This window comes from Accipiter gentilis, chromosome 19 (assembly GCF_929443795.1).
Source record: "Accipiter gentilis chromosome 19, bAccGen1.1, whole genome shotgun sequence".
Lineage (NCBI taxonomy): Eukaryota > Metazoa > Chordata > Aves > Accipitriformes > Accipitridae > Astur > Astur gentilis.
This window is the reverse complement of record NC_064898.1, coordinates 14852754-14876175: the sequence shown is the minus strand read 5'-3', so window position 1 is coordinate 14876175 and position 23422 is coordinate 14852754. Positions and strand designations below refer to the sequence as shown.

The window sequence follows — 23422 nt, the reverse complement described above, 5'->3', positions numbered from 1 at the left end:
CAAAGAAATAATTACAGGAAATTACAGTTTCCAAAACTAGGTAATCACTCAATGGGAGGCTTTTTTGAAGAAAAAAAAAGACTTGTGAAACAGTAATTTCTTCAAATATTATTTTAATTCTCTGTAACTGCCCAAATATTTAATTCAGGTTGGTTTAAACCACTAATTTTACTCAGGCAGGCTTTTTCAGAGGATTTCTTGGCAACAAGTTTCTTATCTCCAGGAGTGAGAAGTATGATTCTGGAGACCCTGGAGACCTGCATATATACCACAGTTTCCAGATGCTGGCCCTGACCCTTCATCATACATGTTACACTCATATGAAAAAGTGAAATACTTCATTTCATTCTTCAGGAAACAGTATTAAAATACAAGGGAGAACTTGGCTTTATTCTACCAGGTTAACAGGATATTGTTGCATAATAGGATTTTCTCATCATTCTTTCAGTCCCCATGGCTGAAAAAAATTATACATATATTAAACTGAGACAGTCTGTCCTTCTTACTCTCAAAAGAGTGGAGGGTTTTTTTTCTGACATTGTTAGATTTATTAAAATATCTATTTCAGGAGAGGTACTGCATCTTTGAGGTGAATAGCTAAGGATTAAATGCAAGCATCCTACTTATATCTTGGAAAACTCCAAATGCACCTGGAGATTTTACTATTTTGTAATCAATCCTACCAAAGTAAATTGCAGATGTAAAGCAAGTAAGAATTGGCACAATGGTGTCATAGGTGATACCAAACAAAATGTCCTCTGCTGAGCACTTCTCCAGAACTTCTTGCAAAACATTATTAAAATACAGGCCTACACACCTGTACACCCTGTTTTACAGTCAATGACAGGATTGTTTTTATAACTTGTATCCTTAAAGCTGACAAAATTTACGTGGAGATTGTTCATGTTGAGGCTGAAACTCTTCACTGCACAGTGTGCTACACGGGTGATCTGCACCAGAGGGCTGAGTTTGTTCTAGCCGAGTTTAGAGCCAGGATGTAGGGAAAAATGTCCTTCTGCCTCTCAATACCAACTTTAGTTTGAATTGCAATTCTGCTCTGGAAACTTATACTTTTGCAGCATTTTGAGGAGAGTTAAAGAGAGAGTAACAGAGGTTTAATGATATGGTTGCTGTGCATCTTTCTTAGTAGGCAAGTATTTCGAGTGTGTTCGACAATTTTGGCAGAGCTGATAATGAAACAAAGAGTTTTACTGAGTATGAGTAAGGAAGACTGCATGAGTAGAGTCTCACAGCACTGAGGGTGCTGCTTCAAATCTTTTCATTGTTGAGACCACCTTGACCTAGATGTACATGGAGATCCAGCAAACGGAAGCTGAGTTTAGCTCCTTGAACGTAGACAACTCTTGGATTGCCAAACATCAAAGGATCCCTGAAGTTAGGGGTGGGATATTCAGGGGTAAATCTGAAAAGATATTTAGGCACCCATTTATGCAGAGATGAAAGGCTTATGAAGCACTTTAGTGTCATAACGTTGTACTTAAGTGGGAGAAGAGAGAAAAAGTATCCCATAATTGGGGGGGGGGTGTGTGTGTGTGTGTGATGTTTTGGTTTGTTTTTTTCCTGTGGAATATTGGAGTTTCTATCATTTGGACATAAGCTGAATGATATTAGCTGAAGAGGTGGTGATGATTGCAAGACATGCTGAAAAGTGTTTGTGAGCTGCCTGTGTTTATAGAATGGCTGGGAAACAGGAGAAAACTAAAGGCTATATGGCTGATTTTCTAGCTTCAAAATCCTGATGAGTTTGGTATGAGCAAGACACAAGTGGAAATACCAGCACTAAATACTATTATTTTAATATGATTTCACCAACAACATTCTCTTTATGCTTCAGCATTATCTATCACTTTTCCTATTTTTGTTCTGATGGGTTTAGGCCAGCCTGTCCTACTTCACCTTTAAGTATGAGGATAGTATTTGATTTTAAACCAGGAAGACTTAAATCACAGAAATATAGGACTGAAAAGGATAACACAAGATCACTGCAAATTCCTGTCAACAGACTAGGAGTTTACTTCAGGAGGTCTACAGAACGATTAATGATTATTTTTTTCATAAAGAGTAATGGACCAAATACTTTATAAAACTGTATAAAGAATAGGGGAGATAAAGAGCATCTTCAATGTACTAGCTGAAAATTTGTTAGATCAAACTGGATATGTGTAGTGTTATATATCACACCTCAGCAAAAGTGATGAGAGTGATCTCAACAAATCTGACCAATGATACTCATGGAAACATTTCACTTTAATTTTTGGTTTTGTTGCCTGAGTGGTGGAGTCAACATCAGCAGGAATTTACCAGCTATGCATTGGTGAGAATGTCCAAGGAAGTAAGCTGAGAAAAGCAGTGTTTCAAGATCTTGACTGTCTTAAGCCTTAATTATTGGGTTTTATCCTTGCCAGTCTTTCTTAACTTGAAGTTCATGGCTATATAATTTGCCTGTTGCCTGGTGTGATAATATTACTCAATGAAAAAAAGTCTGTGCACATCCACGACTATTTTGTTTAAATTCCAGCTTCTCTTTCCTTTTATAGGAAGCAACCATAACTGTTTCTGTGGAGCACTTGCAAACATCTACAGAAAAAAATCTCTGTAGCAGTCATAGAAGAACATAGTGTAATTGCCTGTTCGTGAAAAGATCGATATCTTGTCAAAATGTTTGTAATCAGTTATGTTGTTAATGAAAGATACCATTTCAGCCAAAAGAGATTATCAAAAAAAGAAAAAATAAGTTCTTTTGCTTGAACATTTTGTTAAGTATTTTAGCATTTTGGCTAGCTCTATTGTTGATACAGATTAAATAATATTTCCAAAGACACATTGCAGATCTTCATATACTTTTAAATAATCAAATACCACTGCATAATCATCCTATAAGGACCTGGGTAAGTTTGGCAGACCTACTCTGGAATTTTCTTAACCTTTACTACTTATTTTCTGGCTGTAGTGATAACTTGTTGAATTATGTGTCCAATTCAGTAGCAACTTTTGCTAGTCCTTTTAAAGAAGCTGATGAAATCTAAAGTACTTCAGATGGATAAATTTAGTAATAATAATCATTAAACATGGCCATCCTTCATTCAATTAAATTAATTTTGCCCTGGAGACAACTGAAAGATCAGAAACAGGACATAGCTAAAAAGAATTTTGTAGAAGTGGAATGTTCCTCAATGATGTTAAAATGCAAGAAAATATAAATCACAAACTACTTTTTGCCCCTAGGAGTTTAAACAGATTATGATTAGAAACTGAAATGACTTTTTGCCACTCATGATGTGGGGTTTCATTTAGCAATTCCTTAATGATTTCTTAATTAATAAAATCACATTTATAAGAACAGTGCCATTCCTTAATCCAGCCCAAAAGTCTGATTACTTTTGAAATCAAACTAGAGTTTAATTTCAGAAGTAGTTGTTATAATGTTGTTTAACCCCTAGTGAGTCAAGTTCAATTGCTTATTTTTAATTTCAAGAGGGCTCTGAGCAAAGCTGTCACTTGATAATTTAGCAGGTGAGGAAAAACCTGCAGACATTTATGGCAGGGAAATATGAAAATCATGAGAAATGGCATGTAACAGTTTGTCACTTTGTGATAATTATTTTTACAAAACAAAAATCCTTATAATTATAAATATTTCATGATACTCACAAAAACTGTAAAACCAATCTTAAGTTTTGACCAGAGATACCACCCATTAATAAAAATTTCAGTACAATGCTACATTTAATTTGTGTCAGGGTGTATTTTGAACGCTGCAGAAATCTCAAAAAGGTGGATTTTATTTAGGTTCAGAGTTGCATTTGGTTAAGTATGTGTTGGTTAACCAAACTGCTTAAAACTGTAGAATTATGTAGTGAATCTTTTGCAACCAGTATCTTATGAAAGTTTCTTTTTTCCACTACCAGATAAAGAGTTCACATGAAGAGACTGTGTTACATTGATTTTTCACATACCTCAACATTCTCTGAGTCTGCAAACTATTCAGGGAGAAAAAAAATAAAATCCTCAGAGTCCTCAAAATGCTAAGTTGGTTATTCTCCTGCATGTCGTCTTTACTTGTAATTGCTGCTTTACAATGTGTAATGGAAGACAGAAGTTTCTGTACATAGTATAAATGGTTGAATCTATTCACCATCATATGCTAAATCAGGGTTAACTCTCAATGCACTATAAAATAAAGAAATGGGAAAAGAAATTCTATTACAATTGTTTCTGAGTTATGTTTTTCTTGCAGTAAGGTAGCCAGAAAAACCTTTGTCTTTCACACCTTTTAGCATGTATCTGAAATCTATCATTGATGGGTTTGGTTGTTTGTCTGTCTTTGTTGTTCTACTTCATATTCTTTTCCTAAACCTGTTAAGCTGAGCATGTCAAAATTCAAGTTAACAAGTATACCCCTGAGAGATTCTATAGGTATAACATTTGAACACAATCTAATGAGAATTAGATGATGTAAACAGGTGTTTGCATCACTTCCATCTGAGCAGGCTGCTATGCTGAAAGAGAGGACAACTGAAGTAGTATGTTTTAGATGAGTAATTTCAATTGCATAAATATTTCTCTGAGTAGCATAATGCCTAAGTGGAACATTCAGGATTATTCTTACTTTATTAAAAAGGACTGGAGTCAATAAAGATATACCTAAAAAAGCTGAAAATATTTAAAATTATCTAAAAACTAATTTTCAATACTTTAAGAAAGGTTTTTTTCTTTTTCCAATTTGTAACATCTCATTTATTCCTATACTATTTTATTAATTTTTTAATTACTTTGGTTCTAATTTTTAGTTGTGTAAAAACTAAGTATATAGTAAATAATACTTTGAAGTCACTTTGGTTTTCTTGTGAATTTGTATTTTACTTTATTTTATTTGTATTTATTTTATTTGGACATATTCACCTGGACCTGGGAACCAAGTGGTTTTATTTGTTTGTTTGTTCGTTTGTTTGTTTGTTTGTTTTTCCTCAAAAAACTCATAAATGCTTAAAGAAAAATATTTTTAAGAGGGTTTAGGTTTTAAGCATCACATTCTCCAGAATGAATATTCCCCATCTATGAACACCCAAAGATCTAAATTATTTAAAGAAACTCAAAGAAATTTAGAAAGAAATAAAAAAGTTTGTATTGTAATTAAACAATGAAGATACATCTGATTGTATAAATAATTGATGATACATAACTTTCTGTAAACTTCTTTCACTGAATTTGTAATCTAATGCCATGGAATAAACAAAACCACAAAACAACTTCAGAAAGTACGTCCTACAGATTAGAGCATCTTCTGAATAGGTTTCCTTTTCAGAATTATGCATGCCTTGTAATGGCATCAACTAGGTTTCATTGTCTACTATTCTTTCCATTTTTCCTCTTGATTTCAATTGCCTTTCTCCTTTTCCACTTCTACAATTGCTACAGAAACTTAAGATATTCTCTCTACATCAAATTCTATTTAAGAATACAGGCAATTTTTCCCCTGTTTCACTTAGAGATCACGTCTCTGGTAAAATTCAGTAACAACAAAGTGTAGACTAGTAATGCCTCATAGTGAAATAGTTCAGACATCACATTTATATAGCCATTTTAATTTCTGAAATATTCAAAGATGATAATGGACACAAACCTGCCCATAGTGCTCTGTGCCTTTGGGCTAGAATATTGCAACAAGCTCTCTTTAGAGCTGTCCTTGAAAACCCTCAAAGATTTTGTCTAGTGAGGAATGATGAGGCATAACTCCTCGAGGGCATGTCACTAAAAGAGCTGGAGACATCCAGACTCCTCAGGCTTTGCTTGTTGTGCAGAATGACTCAATTTTAATGTAAGTAAGACAAGTAAGAAATTTGTCTTATAGAACTTGAAATCAAATGTTTTGGTTCTGTTGGGTTTTTTTAATTATATTATGAACTTCTTGTACTGATGATGAAATGTTATCTTTACATAGAAAAACAGAATTCTGTGTCATGTTGAAAACTCAGGCTTTTTTTGGTTTTTTTTACATGACCATTAGGGATAACATGTTTTGCATTCCACTAGAAAATGTAAAATCATTAAACTCTGAATCTATGTGCTTTACTGTGCAATACAAACTACATCAATAACAACACTGTGGCCCGTGGAAACCCTGACATTTTTCTAAGATGTGACATATGGTCCTGCCAGAAAAAGGAAAGTGACATTTTCATAATTGTTGGGGTTTATTATTTTCTTCACAGTGGCCTGGTGGAGATTAACCCTCCTATACCAGACAGAGTGAGATAGGGTGTCTACCTTGAGGAGCCTTAATACAGAAAATTGAAGTGATGCAATGAATTAGGGCAGCAGACTACTAGAGAGAGGCATCAGCAGCCAAAGGCCAAGGCTGTGGAGGGAAGTTCAACTATTCTCTGCAGGTGTGTTCTTTAATAATATTTTGTTGTTGTTGTTATTTCTGTTCATGAGGCAGTAGCAGTAGCAGTCATGGACTCCACTATACCATGTACCCCACAGTTGAAGGAAAAAACCAAAAATAAAATTGTTCTTCTTTAGAGTTAATAAAGCCATACAGTGATAGAGGGATGAAATTAAGGTAAGATTGATAATATTCATTGGTATGATGAACAAAGGACTCAGCGTATCAGTAACAAAACGTTTTTATTGACAAGTCTAAAACAGAGTGTACTTCTCCCATGTTTTAATATATATGGTGATTTTGAAGGGTAGCTTGCTGTAAATTTGAAAATAATCCAGAAAGTAAGATTACAATCTGCACAGTCATATTCTTGTTTTGAGGCTACTAAACGGCAGTTGTAATAATCCCTTAATTAAAGTGTTTCTCTCTTTGAAAAATGTGTATTATAAGGATATGTGGATGGTAAAAGGTATGTGGACACCTGAAATGTAAGGACATCTGGATTGTCAAGATATCTGGTTATCTGGCAATTCAACTTAAAAAAAATCCCAATAATAAGAACAGGGAGAAGTAACATGTTAAACACTAGATACAGAAACTTAAGTGATTAGGACATCACAGGAACAATACCAAAGGCCAAGAACTTGCAGAACACTGAAAAAATCAGTGGAGAGCTTCAGCCAGAGCTTCGTAACTGATAAAAGGGAGGAAACAAGATCATTGTGGGTCTTATGGGTAAGAGCAAACTTACTAGGGATATTTGAGGGGTTTGTAGGATTGTATAAATCTTGTTATGGGAAGTTTTAAGGGGATTGTAGATATAATGAAACCTATATGATGTCTAAAGGAAGAGCTAAATGTGGGGAAAGGGAGGGATCAAAGTGGATGGGGAGAAACAGGTTTGGGAAAATAGAGAGGAAGAGGGTAAAAATGGCCAGTCCAGTGTAAGCATACTGCTGGTCCTTACTCTGTCTGGTCAAGCCAGGAGAAATCCTTTGGGTCTTGAAGTCCTCAACATTTGGCTTCTCTGAATATATCTCTCGCTTAAATGTTTCACTTCACTCTGTTAGAGTCCTTTTTCTTTCTCTGTCATACCAATACGTTCCTGTTTATGATAAGCAGGCTTAGTGGAGATAGAAGGTGTTTGTTTTCTTCTCTTTGTCTTCTCACTGGTAGGAAGAAAAGCAGTTTCATGTTTCTCTTCCCAAAAGTAATTGGCGGGTGGGAGCCACAAACAAGCTTCATTGTAGGGTGGAAAGGTGTGGCAGTAATGTAGAATAAATATGATAACATGTAGAAAGACAAAATGAATGTTGATCTTGGTATCATTATTTAGAGAGTTTCAACAGGAGATAGGGTTCACACAGTTTTGTCATTTGTCTGTGAGGACATTCTTTCTCTTCCATCCCAGTAATAGCAGAACTCATTAGTCAACTCCAGAGAAATTTGAAAAAGTACTTAACATTAATGTTCACCAAAATTTAGTGAAAAAGCTAAGCAGAGAAAAAAACTCTCCAAATGCTTTACTTGGAGAAATTTAGGTAGAATGTAGATTTTCTACATTCTGTTCAATACATCTGGTGAGCAAACTGCTACGTAGTGATAGACTGAGCACAGAACATGCTTTCTCTTAACCCACACCAATATGGTAAGGATGCTGCAAGAAGCTGATGGTACTATATTTGTGGATGCATGGTTTTCAGGACAAAGAGCTGTAGATAAATAGGCTTTATTCAGTTTTCTTCCTGTAGAACAAAGTTAAGTTCTTAGACGTTTAATTTTCTGTTTGGTTATTTTTACAGAATATTTAAATGTGCTGTTCATAAGTAGTCTTTTGGGTAGTGTTATTTAGTTATTTTTTCATAATTACATTCGATCCAGAAAATATTTGTGCATTTTTTCTGTGTTGTTATGGCTACAGCTGACATTCTTTAAACCATTTGGTATACATGAAATGGGTGTGAAATAAGTATTTTTTGAGTTTGCATACAATTCTGCAGTTATATCAGTCTTTTTTGTTAATGGTTTCTGGTGGAATACATAATTCATTTGCCACATCAAGTAAGCTGGTATTTGGAGAGAGAAGATAGGATGTCTATTCTGAATACAGTTCCTATGTATGTCAGGAGAAAAAAAGTTGTGTCATCACAGTATTTGTAGGACTTCCACTTTCCCTAAATAATGGTATCCATCCCCAGAAATCATTTAATGATTTAAGAGAAAAATCTACTGTAGGATGTTGAAATGTGCATAATGATGGATCAGAATTTTTGGTATAGCACTTCTGTATTTATCCTTGATTTCTACCAACTTCTCCATGAAGAAATTAAAAATAAAAGAAGTGGGCAAAACCTTTGTGATGGGAGATGACATCCATGCATCTGTCTTAGAGGCACTATATATATTTTATTTATCTTGTTGTAAAACGTGAGAATTATCATGCCCTGATGCTGCATTTTCTGAGGCTGAATGTCCCTCGGTGTGGGTCACCCTGTGCTCAGGGCACGCTGAGTTTTCTAATATAGTAACCCAGCTGTCTCTGCTGCTGACATCTAGCATACCCTATATCCATACTTTTGGTGACTGCCGTTGCTACACTAAGGTTATTTGGCAGGGAGTAGTTTTGGGATCACTGCATATTTATTAATTCTCGTTCCTAGAGACAAGATACAGCAGATGGATACTGGAAAGCCCTTTTGGGTGTTGCAAGGGGGAGGGGAAACCCTAGAGAATATTAGCAGCCATGAGAACTGTCAGTTCATTAGCCATCTAAGTCTCTTTACCCATCTAAGTCTTAAGTTCATTTTCAATGCAGCCATAGAAAGGTAAAATGCTTTTTGTCCTACTTGTGTCCTCTCCTCTGCAGAAATGTGGCTCTGGAGCCTGGGGCTCCCCTGCAGCCTAAGCTCAGCTTCGAGCTACCTGCCATCCCTCCTTCCCCGCTTGTGTGCAGTCCTGCCACCTCCCTTTTAACTCCTCAGCCCTTTTCCTGAGGCATTTTAGCACACTAACCTTGCAGAAAACTGCTCACCTTCAGGTGAGTTTTCTCCGAGGTTAGCACAAGGAATGAGGTTGCAAAGAATCACATCAATACCAGAATTAATGCAAGTGAAGAGGGCACAAACTCTGCAAGTCATTCTGAATACACAAAGTGTGCATGAAATATGTTCTTTTAAAATTACAGCACGACTCTGAAATTACATCATTTTTCTAATAGTGTTTGGTAAAAATATTTACTTTGGATACTGGGCCAAAAAACCAGGTATTTGGAGACTGGTAGAGGACCGTGTAGATGAGGAAGATGAGGCGAGAGAGGAGCTTGCCAGGCTATGGCCAGGTGGGCTGTGGGCTGCTCTGCAGCCAAGGCCAGGTTTCCCTAGCTTTCCTAGCTGGCTTCAGGGCAAAGGAAAACAGATTAGTATAAACCATGTTCGCTATAAAACAGTGAATTATGTCTGGTAGTCAAGCTCTGACTCCCTCCTTCCATTTAGCACTTGCTGTCTGTATTAGCCTCTTCAGAGTTAAGCTGAGAGAGACTGAATTTGAAGATTAATCTCCTGCTACAGATGGTCTCCCTAGCAAGGAATTAGTATATTTCTAAGAAGTGTGCTCTTTTTTACTGTACTCCTCCATAATTTCATAAAGGTTATCAGTTTCTAATGCAGGAAATAAAGCTGTAAAAATATGTTGCTTGGTCTTTTGTTTTTTTTTCAAAAAGGGCTGCTTGAAATCCCCTCCCTGGGTAACAATCAGCAAAGTTCTCATTACTGGGAACTTTAAAATGTGTGCTGATCTGCAAAACAGAGCATGAGTGATGTGGGCATTACTTATATAATTGGTTTTGTGCATACTACAATCACATACTGGCTTAAAAATATGTCCCCTTGGTGTGTTCATTATATCCATCCCTCATCCACTTCTGCAATAGATATTTGCAGTCATTCGTCACTGTTTATTATTAGAAAAGCAATGAATGTGGAGCAGCATCATGTATTTTAACAGTCTCACATTACAGTCCCAAAAGAACATACATGTTAATCTACAAAGCATGGTAGAAAGCTCATATCTCTCTTACCAACTTCTACAAATTCAGCAGAGCTAACCTGCTGTCATGTTTTCCTCTTTTTTTTCTTTTCATTTATCTCTGCTTGTTTAGTGGTGATCAGAAATGAAAGCAGGACTCTTAAAATGGTAATTTGGGCTTTGTCTGCTGATAGCATGATTTATTATTAATTTTTGCTTCTTTTTATATTAACATGTTCTCATTTTAATGATTTATGAGCTTTTATGATTTCTAGATGTATATCTTTTAAAGTATTCTACATTTTGTATAGATCTTTAAAGGAATATTTAATTGTATAAACCTTTAAAGATGCAAATAAATCTCTTGTAAGGCATATACAGTGTGAGTGGTAACTCCATAATTTAAAGCTGTATATCACAGCATGCCATAACATTTTCTTATCAGCAGTTCTTGGCAATATAAAGTTGATATGTTTGGTGCTACCAGGTAATGTACTCTTTCCTGTAAGTCACCTTATTCTGATTTACCCTTAAGGTAGTCTCTGCATGGAGCGTGTTGTACTTTGGACTTATTAATAAACTTATTGCTGAATCAAAAGCAGTTCATCCATAACCATAATTAGTAGAGGATGACCATGACTAATTCAGTTGTTTAGATTACCCAAGATACCTCGATTACTGTTCTGCAGCAACAAACTGAATATTCAACTTTGTGAATCAATGCAGTACTGGATGCAGTAGCAGATATTTCCAGAGGCCCAGGGCACAATTTGTCTGTTTGCTCCAAATTGATAACCTCTTACTGCACTGTTTCTCAAAGGGTTTATTTGCTGCAGCAGCTATTCCTATTACTCTTCTGATTGCAAACTAGCTTGCCTCAGTGCTAAAGAGCGATAAGGAAAGAAGAGATCCTCACTGGCAAACCGCAAGAGCTTAGTAGGGATTTGAATAAAAAGGCTATTTGTTGTAACATCCTCCTAGGAGGGATGTTGGGGTTGGGGTTTGATATTCCCAGGCCCATTGTCATGCCAGAAAGGCTAATTACACTCATGTTAGTGTCTTTGTGAAGAACCAGTAATGAACCATATATCCTATTTAGGTATCTGTTTCCACTATATTCATCAATGTAGACATGCAAGATTCCATGGAGAAGGTACCTCACATGACAGCATTTCTGCTGTGGGTGTAATCGCTGTGCGCGGTCCAACAAATAACAGGCTGATGCCATGAACAATTGTTCCGCCCCTTTTTGACTCCCTCCCGGACAGACACTGTTGTCACCTTTCCATCAGATTTAATAATAATTTATTCACAGGTAAGTTCAACCAGCAGATTGTTTGGAAAAGGACCTCTCTACCCAACTCAAAATAAAAGCTTCTCTTCTGGTCACCTTAGGCCTTAGCTACAGTGTCAGGAAGGGAGATGGAAGAAACGATTGTACTGCAGCTGTCAGCCAAGGGCCTGAGTTCTGCTGTGATTTGTGTCATGTAAAAAGTCACCCTGAGTCACCCAAAGAGAAAGAGATAGGGGGAGTTTATACCTTCACTGAGTCAAGGAATGGGTAATTTGTCTGTCATGTATAAGAACTGATCTGCTCTAAGAAGAAATTTGTGTTTCTACGGAAGTGAAAGAAAGCTTATTTTGACTCAGATGGATGGTCAGACTATGGAATGAGAGAGAAGTAAACTTATTTTAGAAAAACAGATTAAACCTCTCTAGACCCACTGGAGGGCTCCAAAATGGAAATTAATTCTGAAACCAAGTCTATCCTACCCAGACAATATTTTCCTTCAGGGATAAAACCTGAGGTACAAGGCATGGAGAGAAATAAAATCCACAGATGCCAGAGAAGTCCACATCACACCTGCTAGATAAAGAGATTTTTTATTTAATCATAGTGCAAGTAGATTAAAATGCCAATTTCCTCTTCTTTTTTTTTGTAACTGTGTCAGGTATTTTAGATGTTTTGAATAGCTTCTTTTATTTGCATTTTTCTTTAACCTTGCTTGAGGTAAGAATGATCTTAAGATAACCCACCAAGAATATGTTCCTCACTGAAGAGTAAGGCAAATCCAGAAACCTGGTCACTTGGCCTCATTAAGTACCCAGTTCCCCCATGTTCTCTGAAATACCCAAAAGGGATTGGAAAGTTTTGTCCACAAAAATTTCATGATGCTGGTGAGGAGGTTGTGTGAATCAAGACCAAACAGAAAAGTGTCTACCGGGAGGCTGTCTGGCATCTAGTTAAGATACAGGAAAACATGCCTGAATTCTTGGGATCTTTATACAGTATATCACAATACCTAGAAGCAGTTTGACCATAATTAAATCAGAAACTGACAATTTTTTAAAATCTATGGGCTGAAGGTTATTTAGCAACTTGCAAAAGTTAGGTTTAATCACTGTAATTATGAATCAAAAGATAATTTGAGTAGAAGTCACACATGTATCAAAAATTCTCTTGGACAAAAAATACAGTTTTGTATTTTCTTTCATCCATATCTGATGCACACACACTTAATAAAGCACTAGTCAGTAGAGATTCCAAACTCTACAGTACATTTCTGCTATTCTCTTCATGGAAAAAGAAAAGTTATTTTATGTATGAACTGACATTGATCATTGAGAATTTCAAGGTAGAAACAATCACACAGCAAAAACTAGTGATAAAAAAGAAGTGAAGCCAAACCAGGACTTGTATGTTTAGTCAGTGGTAAAATAGACTTAAGGAAGTGAACCTTTGACTGTACTTTAAACTTTCTGTAACATATAAAGAACAAAAAAAGGAAGCAGAAAAACATGTGTTGCAAGAGCGAAGCCAGTTGAACAGAACATCATCATTTGGAGGCTGGAAATTCAGCTGTGTCTTTTACTTTGGAAAGTAAAAAAGGAATTTTGAAATAGGCAGGGTAAATACTTGCCCCCTTCTGTTCTCAGCTTTTTTTCTTTCACACTTTACTCCCTTCTCCTCTCATATTTCAGTGAACTACAGAGAGAAGATGGAGGTGATGGTGAAATGTTGAAGATGCTGAGAAAAGTATTTGGTTCTTTTGGACTACTCATTAAAAGAGAGAGTGTTGTGTCATACAATTTTGAGATAATAAGCATGCAAATGGTTTTGGAGACTTTAGTGTCCCAGAGGGTTATAGAAAAGAATGATAAATTTAAGATTAGTTAATGGGACTAGATCGTATACTTCCAAGAATGAAGGGATGTAAGATTACAATAGAAAATCCCCTATTTCTAAATTAAATATGCCACGTATGTACCTAATTAACACTACATTATATGACCTTACTGCTGAGATTCATGACAATTTATTAGCATTAGAATGGTAAGTTTTACATATTTTGCCTGCATTAAAGTGCAAGATTTACAGATGTAGCCTATGCATCAAAATAACATCTAATAAAATGTAACAACATGTTTATTGGCTGATTGTCCACTAAAATGCCTTATAGTTCAGCAGTGAGTAAAATGCATTCTGTGCTTTACACCTTTTAGGAGGTAAGCATCCTTAGGGGAAATGGTCCCCTTTAATTCAGGGCAAACACCAGCCCTAAGGGGACCAGTTTTACCCACTGCGACTATGAAGCACCTGATCACTTCTAGATTACTTAGAGGTATATCCAAATCTACTGAAATTTGAATTTTTATTTTGGAAATCCCATTTCTCAATCATCTAAGTCTGCCTAAGGAAAACAGAATTTTAGCATGTGGAATGATTACAGACCTTATCCAGAATTTCCAGAAGAGGCTCAGCATTTATGTACCTTATAAGTCTGAGGACTTATAAGTCCTCAGTAGTCTGAGAGCAGGTAGTTTGTCAGCCTCTTTTAAAAAATAGGACAATTTTGTAAATATTGAAGTATAAATCTTTCATAATTACTTACAGATTTTATATTCTTTCTCTTCTAGAATTAAACATTTTCCCATCTTGGGTTGAAGGAAAATAGGTTGAATAAACTTATTTTCTTCCTGAGCCTTACCATTTTTCTTTTACTAGTGTTTATTGTCTCAATACATTTGTCCCTACAGCAGGATTTTGGAAAGCTTGGGCTGAAGTATCGATGCTTTTGGCTCTGTCTGTGAATTATATAACGCACATCAATCTGGAGCTTCAATTCCCTTTTCTGGTTTTATGTCACATTCACTCCTGAACAGATGGTTGCATGCTGACAGTTGTCACTTATGTACTAAAGTGACTTACAATTGACTGTTGCTCTTGCCTTAAAGTGAGTGTTGGGTGAAACAGGAAAAGTAGTTGTCCTGCAAACAAATCAACTTTTTATCGTAAGTTTGACATGCATCACAAATTAATGGAGGCAATTTCTATAGTAATAATGTAATCCCTGGAAGAACTGCAGCTGTCTATTCAGGTGCATTCAATCTCTCCTTGATGGGAATAATTACCTTCCATCCTCGCTGGATAATTGCCTTTTGATTGAGGTCATCAGAGCAATCAAGTCTGTGAGAGGCAGAAATCATTGCTAGGGTGAAGAAAGAAGGGGGAGGAGGGTAGAGACCAGAACACATATTTTAGAAAGGAGAATTAATAAAAAGAATTTGCATGTATTTTACTGCTTCTTTGTTTATAGTGATATTTCAAATTATGTGATTATGTGAAATTAGATGGCTGTTAAATATGCTAAAGCCTATGTATATTTATATTTTTTTTCTCCAAAAGAAGGGTGTTATTGTGTCAGACCTTGAACAGAGAATTTTCTAATTGCAAGCTTTGAAAATCACTTCCCTTTGTGAATGTCTGCATCAGTTTGGAACTCTATTTCTTTTTTTTTTCCTCCCCCCTCCCTCCCCCCCCCATGTCTATCAATTGTTTAAACCAATGAATTTAGTAGCTTGGATTTTTTCCCTGGGTCTTCAGAACCTGGTGTTGGTCAGTATTGAAAATTGCTTTCACCTGGTTAATGATTGGACAGCAAGACAGCTTAGAATGCCATTTATTATTCTAGTATACAACTTCCTAGTTGTTCTGTCAATCCAACATTGTCTGCAATGAAGGCAACAATTGGCTAGTCTATTAGCTGACAGCATCAGCATTCTATCCCTCAGTTTTACTGAAAAGGAATGTTTTGCTTTTGTTTTACAAATTATGAGGAAATATCAGAAGATACTTGTATGCAATATTTTTTTCTTCCTTTTATAACAATATTGAAACAGGCAGGGAAGCAACCTGTTGCTTTAAAATATTTTGATATTTTTTATCATGGGTACAAATACTTATGATTTCCATACATAAGAAGAAATTATTTTGCTACCCAGATGTACCTGACTAAATTTTGTCAATGGAGAAGAATCAGCAAGGTGATTCATGTTAATTGATTATGGAGAAGAAACTGTTACATTCTGTGGTATATAAAATGTATGTATTTTAAAGGGTAGACTTTGTATTAGTTTTTAAGTAAATTATGAAATAGAATCATAGAGTAATTTGGGTTGGAAGAGACCTTTAAAGGTCATCTAGTCCAACCTTCCTGCAATGAGCAGGGACATCTTCAACTAGATAGGTTGCTCAGAGCCCTGTCCAACTCAACCTTGAATGTTTCCAGGGATGGGGCATTGACCACCTCTCTGGGCAACCTGTGCCAGTGTTTCACCACCTTCATTGTAAAAAAAAAATTCTTCTGTGTATCTAGTCTAAATCTACCCTCTCTTAGTTTAAAACCATTACCTCTTGTCCTATCACAGCAGGACCTCCCAAAAAGTCTGTCCCCATCTTTCTTATAAGCCCCCTTTAAGTATTGAAAGGCTGCAAAAAGATCTCCCTGGAGCCTTCTCTTTTCCAGGCTGAACAACCCCAACTCTCTCAGCCTTTCCTCATAGGAGAGCTGTTCCAGCCCTCTGATCATTTTTGTGGCCCTCCTCTGGACCTGCTCCAAGCTGTCCATGTCTTTCCTGTGCTGAGGACCCCAGAGCTGAACGCAGTGCTGCAGGTGGGGTCTCACCAGGGCGGAGTAGAGGGGCAGAATCCCCTCCCTCGACCTGCTGGCCACAATGCTTTTGATGCAGCCCAGGGTACAGTTGGCTTTCTGGGCTGTGAGCGCACATTGATGGCTCACGTCCAGCTTTTCATCCACTGGTACCTGCAAGTCCTTCTCGGCAGGGCTGCTCTCAGTCCCTTCATCCCCCCAGCCTGTATTGATACTGGGGGTTTCCCCAACCCACGTGCAGGACCTTGCACTTGGCCTTGTTGAAGTTCATGAGGTTCACATAGGTCCACTTCTTGAGCTTGTCCAGGTCCCTCTGGATGGCATCCTGTCCCTTAGGCGTGTCAACTGCACCACTCTGCTTGGTGTCATCTGCAAATTTGCTGAGAATGCACTTGAGCTCACTGTCTATGTCATTGATGAAGATAGTAAACAGTATTGGTCCCAGTACAGACCCCTGAGGGACACTTGTCACCAGTCTCCATCTGGACATTGAGCCATTGACTGCTACCCTCTGGAAGGAGACCATCTAAGCAATTCCTCATCCACCGAACAGTCCATCCATCAAATCCATATCTCTCTGATTTGGAGAGAAGGATGTTGTGGGGGACTGTGTCAAAGGCCTTACAGAAGTCCAGATAGGTGACATCCGCAGCTCTTCCCTTGTCCACTGATGCAGTCACCCCATCATAGAAGGCCACTAGGTTGGTCAGGCAGGACCTGCCCTTGGTGAAGCCATGCTGGCTGTCTTGAATCACCTCCCTGTGACTCAGCATAGCTTCTAGGAGGATCTGTTCCATGATCTCCCCATGCACAGAGATGAGGCTGACAGGTTGGTAGTTCCCAGGGTCCTCCTTTCTACCCTTTTAAAAATGAGTGCAATGTCTCCCTTCTTCCAGTCACCAGGGGCTTGACCTGACTGCTGTGACTTTTCAAACACCATGGAGAGTGGTTTGGCAACTACATCAGCCAGTTCCCTCAGGACTCTGGGAAGCATCTTGTCAGGTCCCATGGACTTCTGTATGTTCAGGTTCCTCAGGTGGTCACGAACCTGATCTTCTCTTACAGTGGGAGGGACTTTGCTCCCCCAGGCCCCGTCTTGCAGCCTATCCACTCGAGAGGTGTGGGAAAAGAGATGGTCAGTGAAGACTGAAGCAAAAAAGTTGTTGAGTACCTTAGCCTTCTCCTCATCCGTTTTTACCAGTTTGCCAGTCTTGCTCATCAGGGGGGATACACTTTCTTTGACCTTCCTTTTCTGGCTGACATACCTGTAGAAGCCCTTATTATTCTTTGCATCCCTCACCAAGTTCAGCTCCACCTTTGCCTTCCTGACCCCATCCCTACACAACTGGGCAGCATCCCTATACTTTTCCCAGGATACCTGTCCCTGCTTCCACCACCGGTGCGTTTCCTTCTTGCCCTTAGTTTGACCAGCAGGTCTCCACCCATACATGTCAGTCTCTTGTATTCCTTTCCTGATTTCTTACACCTGGGGATCGAGAGCTTTTGTGGTCTATGGAAAGTGTCCTTAAAGGTCTGCCAGTTCTGTCTGTCCTGCTCCCTTGTCCCTGAGGGCAGTTTCCCAGGGGTCCTATTGACTAATTCCTTGAAGAGCTGGAAGTTTGTTTTCCTAAAATTCAGGGTCCTGGCTTTACTCTTTGCAAATACAAATGAGGGATTTACATTCTGTGTAACCTGATGTCTTTATTTCCAACTGCTGTAGAGGGAAAAACAAATTCTGGCTGTGCTGTTATTTCCCTCGTATATTTAGCAGGAAGTGTGTCCCAGAGACAGTAAATGCCATCTATTCTTTGGAAAGTAAGTCTCTGGATATTCCAACTGTCATGTAGAATCAACTCAGATAATCCATGCTCAGGCTGGTAAATTTACTTTTGCTGTTCAGTGAAAGTTCAGAAGGTTAGGGTTTTTTGTGCATAAGTGCATTAGATTACATTTAAAATTGCAAATAAAACTTAGTAATTTGTAATGAGGATGGACTTACAGTAAATATGGAAACAGTTCAGGGAAGTTTTTCTTATGTTTCTTCAGTATGAGACTACGTGATAAATTTTCATGACCCTGTTTCCTAGACATGTTATGAAGCTTCAGATGACAAATACAGTGTTCTTGAACTGGCATCGAATTAACATGAACAGGTGATTTACCATTTTTTGTGACTTCTCAAAAATAATTAACTATCAGAATCTGCATTTGGAAGAGTCATGAAGGAAAACTTGTGCAGCAGTATTTCCTTTTGTTTTTAAAAATGTGCTTATATAAAATGGATACCTTAAAACTGGAAGCACACAATATTTCAGATGGTGTAATGAGTGGCTATATATTTGATGCATTAAGCTGCTCTTTTATTTGTAGTGATTCTATGACACAACTTTTTTTCTCTTCTAATAGGAAAATTTGTGACTGAGGTATTTCTATTATTCTTACTAAAGAGATGATCTATCTATTTGTAATCTAAATCTGCAATCTAAATGTTAAACATGTTAGAATATGTGCATTTTTTCACAGATGAGGTTAACGAATGCTGTCTTAGTACTCATCTGAAAATAGAGCTAAAAGGAACAACACAGAAATGCACTGGTTTGCTGATAATCCTGCTGTATGAAACTAGAATACATATTTTCATTTGCTAATCCTATTTATAGGAGATAAAGCCCCATGCTTCAGAGCACTGCCATCCATGAACTGCTTGGTGTTTGGCACAATAATACTGCTGCACAGGCAAGTGAAGCATTGTGTCTCTCTCCTTTAAGTAACCCAGTTAAATTGGCTCTGCCTACCACACCTGGGATCATGGGACACTTCATACTTTTGGGGTGAACACAGAATAATGATGGTGAGCAATTTCCAAGGTACCGCCCAAACTACTCAGAAAGACAGACATGAATGAGAGAAAGGCTTTTTAGAAGAAGAAAGGTCTGGATTTGTTCAGAGACAGACAGCATGAGACTGCTGGAGAAGCTATTGGATTTGACAGAAAAACACAGAAGAGACCATGGTGAGTGACAGTGGGAAGAAAAAAATGTTTGGAAGTTAATGGTGTGGAAATGAGGTAGGTTCACCAAAGCTCTGCATGTAACTGAAAGGAAATTGTTGCTGGTAAACACTAGCTGTGGCTGAATGCACAGGATGCACAGTTGGCTGCTGTAAGAGGTTTCTTGCTGCTTCTTCAAGGCAGTTAGTGTTAGTCACTTTTCATTCAAGTGGATGAACCACTATTATAAGGCCATCGCAGTGTGTACATGGCTCTGTCATTTACAAGTGGAAAACATAAACGTTTCAGAAAAATAAAAGGAGAAATGTGTATTGATAGGTGCTTCCATGGGACAGAAGCAAATTTTTTTTCTTAGCCTCCTAAGGAAAAAGTTACTCCATGCCTCAATCCTGTTTTTTACCTTGTCTTCAACAGCTGCCTGAGCTTAATTTATTGGTCTCCATCGGTATCTCTTGTTGCTGTTCAATTTTCTTGCTTGAAATTAAACTGTGAGCTCTTTGAAACAGGAATGTGTGTGCCTGAACAGTGTCCAGTACAACCAGGGTGATGTTTCTGTGGGAGTTCTGCTTCAATATTAATCAGAGGCTGCACAGTTTTTGAGAAGACTTTGACTTAGGAGCCTTAGTATATTGGCAATATGACTGTAAATTGTACTTCTATTTTTTCTTTTTGATTATTGGGAACTTAGGCTTGAAATGATGTGTGTACAGATGCATTTTTCTTAACCAATAGAAATGCAGCTTTGATCATGAGATGAAAATGGGTATGTGAAAACTCTGTTGTCAGCACTTATTCATAGAGATTGAAAACTTAAGACATGAAACTGCCTTACCTCTTAATCCTTCACAGGCTGAGGTGAATTACTTGATAGTCAGAGTGGCAGAAAATGTTGCTATCCACTTTCTATCCAGATAGAAAGTGAATTAAATGACTGAGGACAATGCCATGAGCAATTGAGCTGTACTGATGTTTTATTAGGTGGAAAGGTTAATGCTGGACACCTTATTCTAAGTCCTGACTGCTTCCTAGTACAAGATGGTTAGCCATAGCTGACAGCAATAAAATCTCAGAAATATGAAAAGAAATGGAAATGAAAAAGAATTCTTATTTTCAAAGTGCTGAGCTTTATTAACTTATAAATATTTAAATAATAAATCTAGGTCAAATACAAATTTGCTGTTGTCTTTGGACTCTGTGTTCTAAGGGTCAGCCAGCTAAAACAAAGAATGAGAATAGTAGATGGAAATTACTATGGGTACAGGGCTGAAAATTTTGAATGCAGGGTACGTTCAATGTACTTGTTAGTAAATCAGTATTTTCTGGTTTTGTTTGAAATACTACGTAATTGTGACACTTGCTGTTATATCAGTAGAACTGCTGAACTTTTAAATACTTTCCACTGTCTTTTGTGCAAATGTTTAGCTTCAGTAAAAGTCTGAAATATGTTCTTTTTCTTCTCATTTGGACTATGTGGTAAAATTGGATATGAACAGCAGAGAATATAGGCGTGCTGAAAATAACTCAGTTAATGAGAAGCGTAAAAGGACTCATTATATGTTTGCACAAAATAGGATACCTACCAGAGTGCATACTGGAAAAGCGTTGAATTTTTTTTTTTTTTTAATGGAATGTAAAAAGAATCAGGAGGTGATATTTTTAAAGACCAGTCTAGTTCTATTAAACAGAATAAATTATCTCATTTACTTTTTCTGTTAAGAATTATATTGGGATGGAACTGGTTAAGATTTCTTATCAGTAACTTTTCTTATCCCAAGGATAAGATGCTGAACAAGCCCATGGCTTGTGTGCTTCTGGCTCTGAGACTGGGAAGATGGAGGTAGCATGGGAAGAGTGCTTGGAGCAAATGTTGCTCTAACTGAAAGGTTCTACTTTTATGTCCTCAGAGTCCAGCATGGACAGAGATGTTCTCCTGTGCACATAAATCTACAGCTGGGAACAATTTTCAACTTCACATGTGCCTGACCAGTATATTAAGCTAAACTCTGGAGTATAGGCCAAAATGTGGAGACTCTACTGTTCATGATACATAATGGTGTTAGGAAGTATTTTTCATATCAGCATCAAATTCTACAGGTCAGAATTTTTTTCACCAAAAGCGGTTGCCAGTAAAAAAAAATTATTTTGTTGAACTTCCATTCTTTGTTAGAGATCTCTTCTGTCTTTTACCAGACATGTAACGATAGAACCAGAGTGGTACTGCTGGAGTGGTAAAAGTGTGAAAGAAAGAAACCTACTACATTAACCAGAATAACATTTGGGAAAACAGACTTGAACTAAATCTTACCAATCCCAGTTGAACGTCTGACCTTTTGAACTCCAGATGAGACATTTTTTTAGTTTTTTAAAAGGATGTTATTTAATCTAGCTTGGTTTGGGAAGTATTTTTAGAAACTATGAATTCTTCAGGACTCTAAATCAGCTTCCCATTGAGATACAGATCTCCAAGTGAGTGATGTCCATTAACCTGACACATAGCTGAAGCAGAGCTGACCCAGAGTCTGATGGGAGGAAGTGCCATCTAAGTTTTTACAAAACTAGGTATTGAGATGAAGTTCAACAAAGTTTTGGGGGAGTGCAAAATGATCAAAAGTCTGTTTCATTTTAATGCCTCCTGCAGTAATGTAACTTCTGAATACTCCTCAATAAACCAGAGTGTTGCTGTGCAAGGATTTTCCTCTAGCATGGTAGACCATAATCCAATGGTCAGCATTAGTTGAAAAATGCTTCTTTGCATGGTACGATCCGAAAAGCCAGTAACAGTATTTGCTCTACTTACGGTCTCCAGTAGTGAAGCGAACAAACCCCCTAAATTGAGACAGCTTTTGCAGACTCATCCAAAACCTTAGACAATTCCCTCTGTCAATCTCTATTACTTCCTACTTTGTCTAGCTTGCACAGACACCAACTGTCTTTCAGGCAAGTCTGAAGCCTTGCTAGAAATTTAGAAAACAGGGAAACAACATTGTGTAGCTGTGCTGAAAAACAGTCGCACGCTTAAAACACAAACTTATTGTCTGGTTGTCACTCCAGGAGGCTCTTTCCTTTAGCAGTATTTCATGAACACAGAGTATAGTGATATTCAAGATCCCCATGGTGAAACAGTAGCATGATTTCTTACTAACACTGATCTTTAGTCTTAGACAGTTTTGCAACTGGTGTGACAGTGTTATGGAGCATTATATTACTATGAGTAGTACCAAAGGCTTTTGGGGGAAAAAAGCTGATTACTAGAACTTGAAGTTAGTTGGGTTTTTTTGTCACAGACTTGCATATGCATGTAATAGAAGTTTTTTTTATTCTTTGAGTCAATAACTGTAAAGAACTTTTCTTCTTTAGTAAGTTGAAAAAAAAATTCTAAATCCAGTATTTGGCAAAATCTAATAATCCAATAAATTATTTTATGTTTCGTCAACAGCAAACACTTCCTTAGTTTGACTTTATAGCAGTGATTCAGGGTGTTATTCGAATAAGAAAAAGACCAAGCATGTTGGGTCATAGAAAATATTCTTCTATTGTCCCTGACATTGATCAAAGTGCATGCCTAGAGAAGGACTGGAACAGGGCAGATAGATAGATATTTTTCCATAAAATCTTTTAGCCACCAATCACTTTCAGCTCAGAAATCACAGTTATCTCGGGAAATTCTTACATATTTAGCAGCTCTCTGTAGATCTCGGTTCCCTGCACTAGGCCCGTCTTCCCCTTGTGTCATATAATCTTCTAAGAACCGCCACATCCTCTGGCAAACATAGGTACACTGCTTGGAAAAAACACTATCCTTTATTTGCTTTTTGACCTGGCTCCTGCTGGTTACATTTCATAACTTTTGTCTTATATTTTGAAAGAGATATATAATGCCTTTTCATGGCCTTCATGATTTTGTACAGTATATCTTCCCTCAGTCTCTCTTTTCCAGACTGAGTAGTCCTAGCTTACTCTAGTCATTACTCATAAATTTTTTTCCATACCATGTTGCTGGTTTTCTTTGGACCATTTCCAAATATACTG

At 37.3% G+C, this 23422-nt stretch overlaps 1 protein-coding gene across 7 annotated transcripts in view; it reads left to right on the top strand.

Annotated features, from left to right (window-relative positions):
• Positions 1-23422, top strand: part of CNTN5 (contactin 5) — a 679382-nt gene that overhangs the window by 224748 nt on the left and 431212 nt on the right. For 2 of the 7 annotated variants that reach the window (XM_049823515.1, XM_049823517.1), the window contains exon 2: positions 6234-6410. The exons of the other annotated variants lie outside the window; for them this stretch is intronic. The gene's annotated coding sequence lies outside the window, so the exon portion shown is untranslated. The remainder of the gene's footprint in view (positions 1-6233; positions 6411-23422) is intronic. 7 annotated transcript variants of the gene reach the window in all.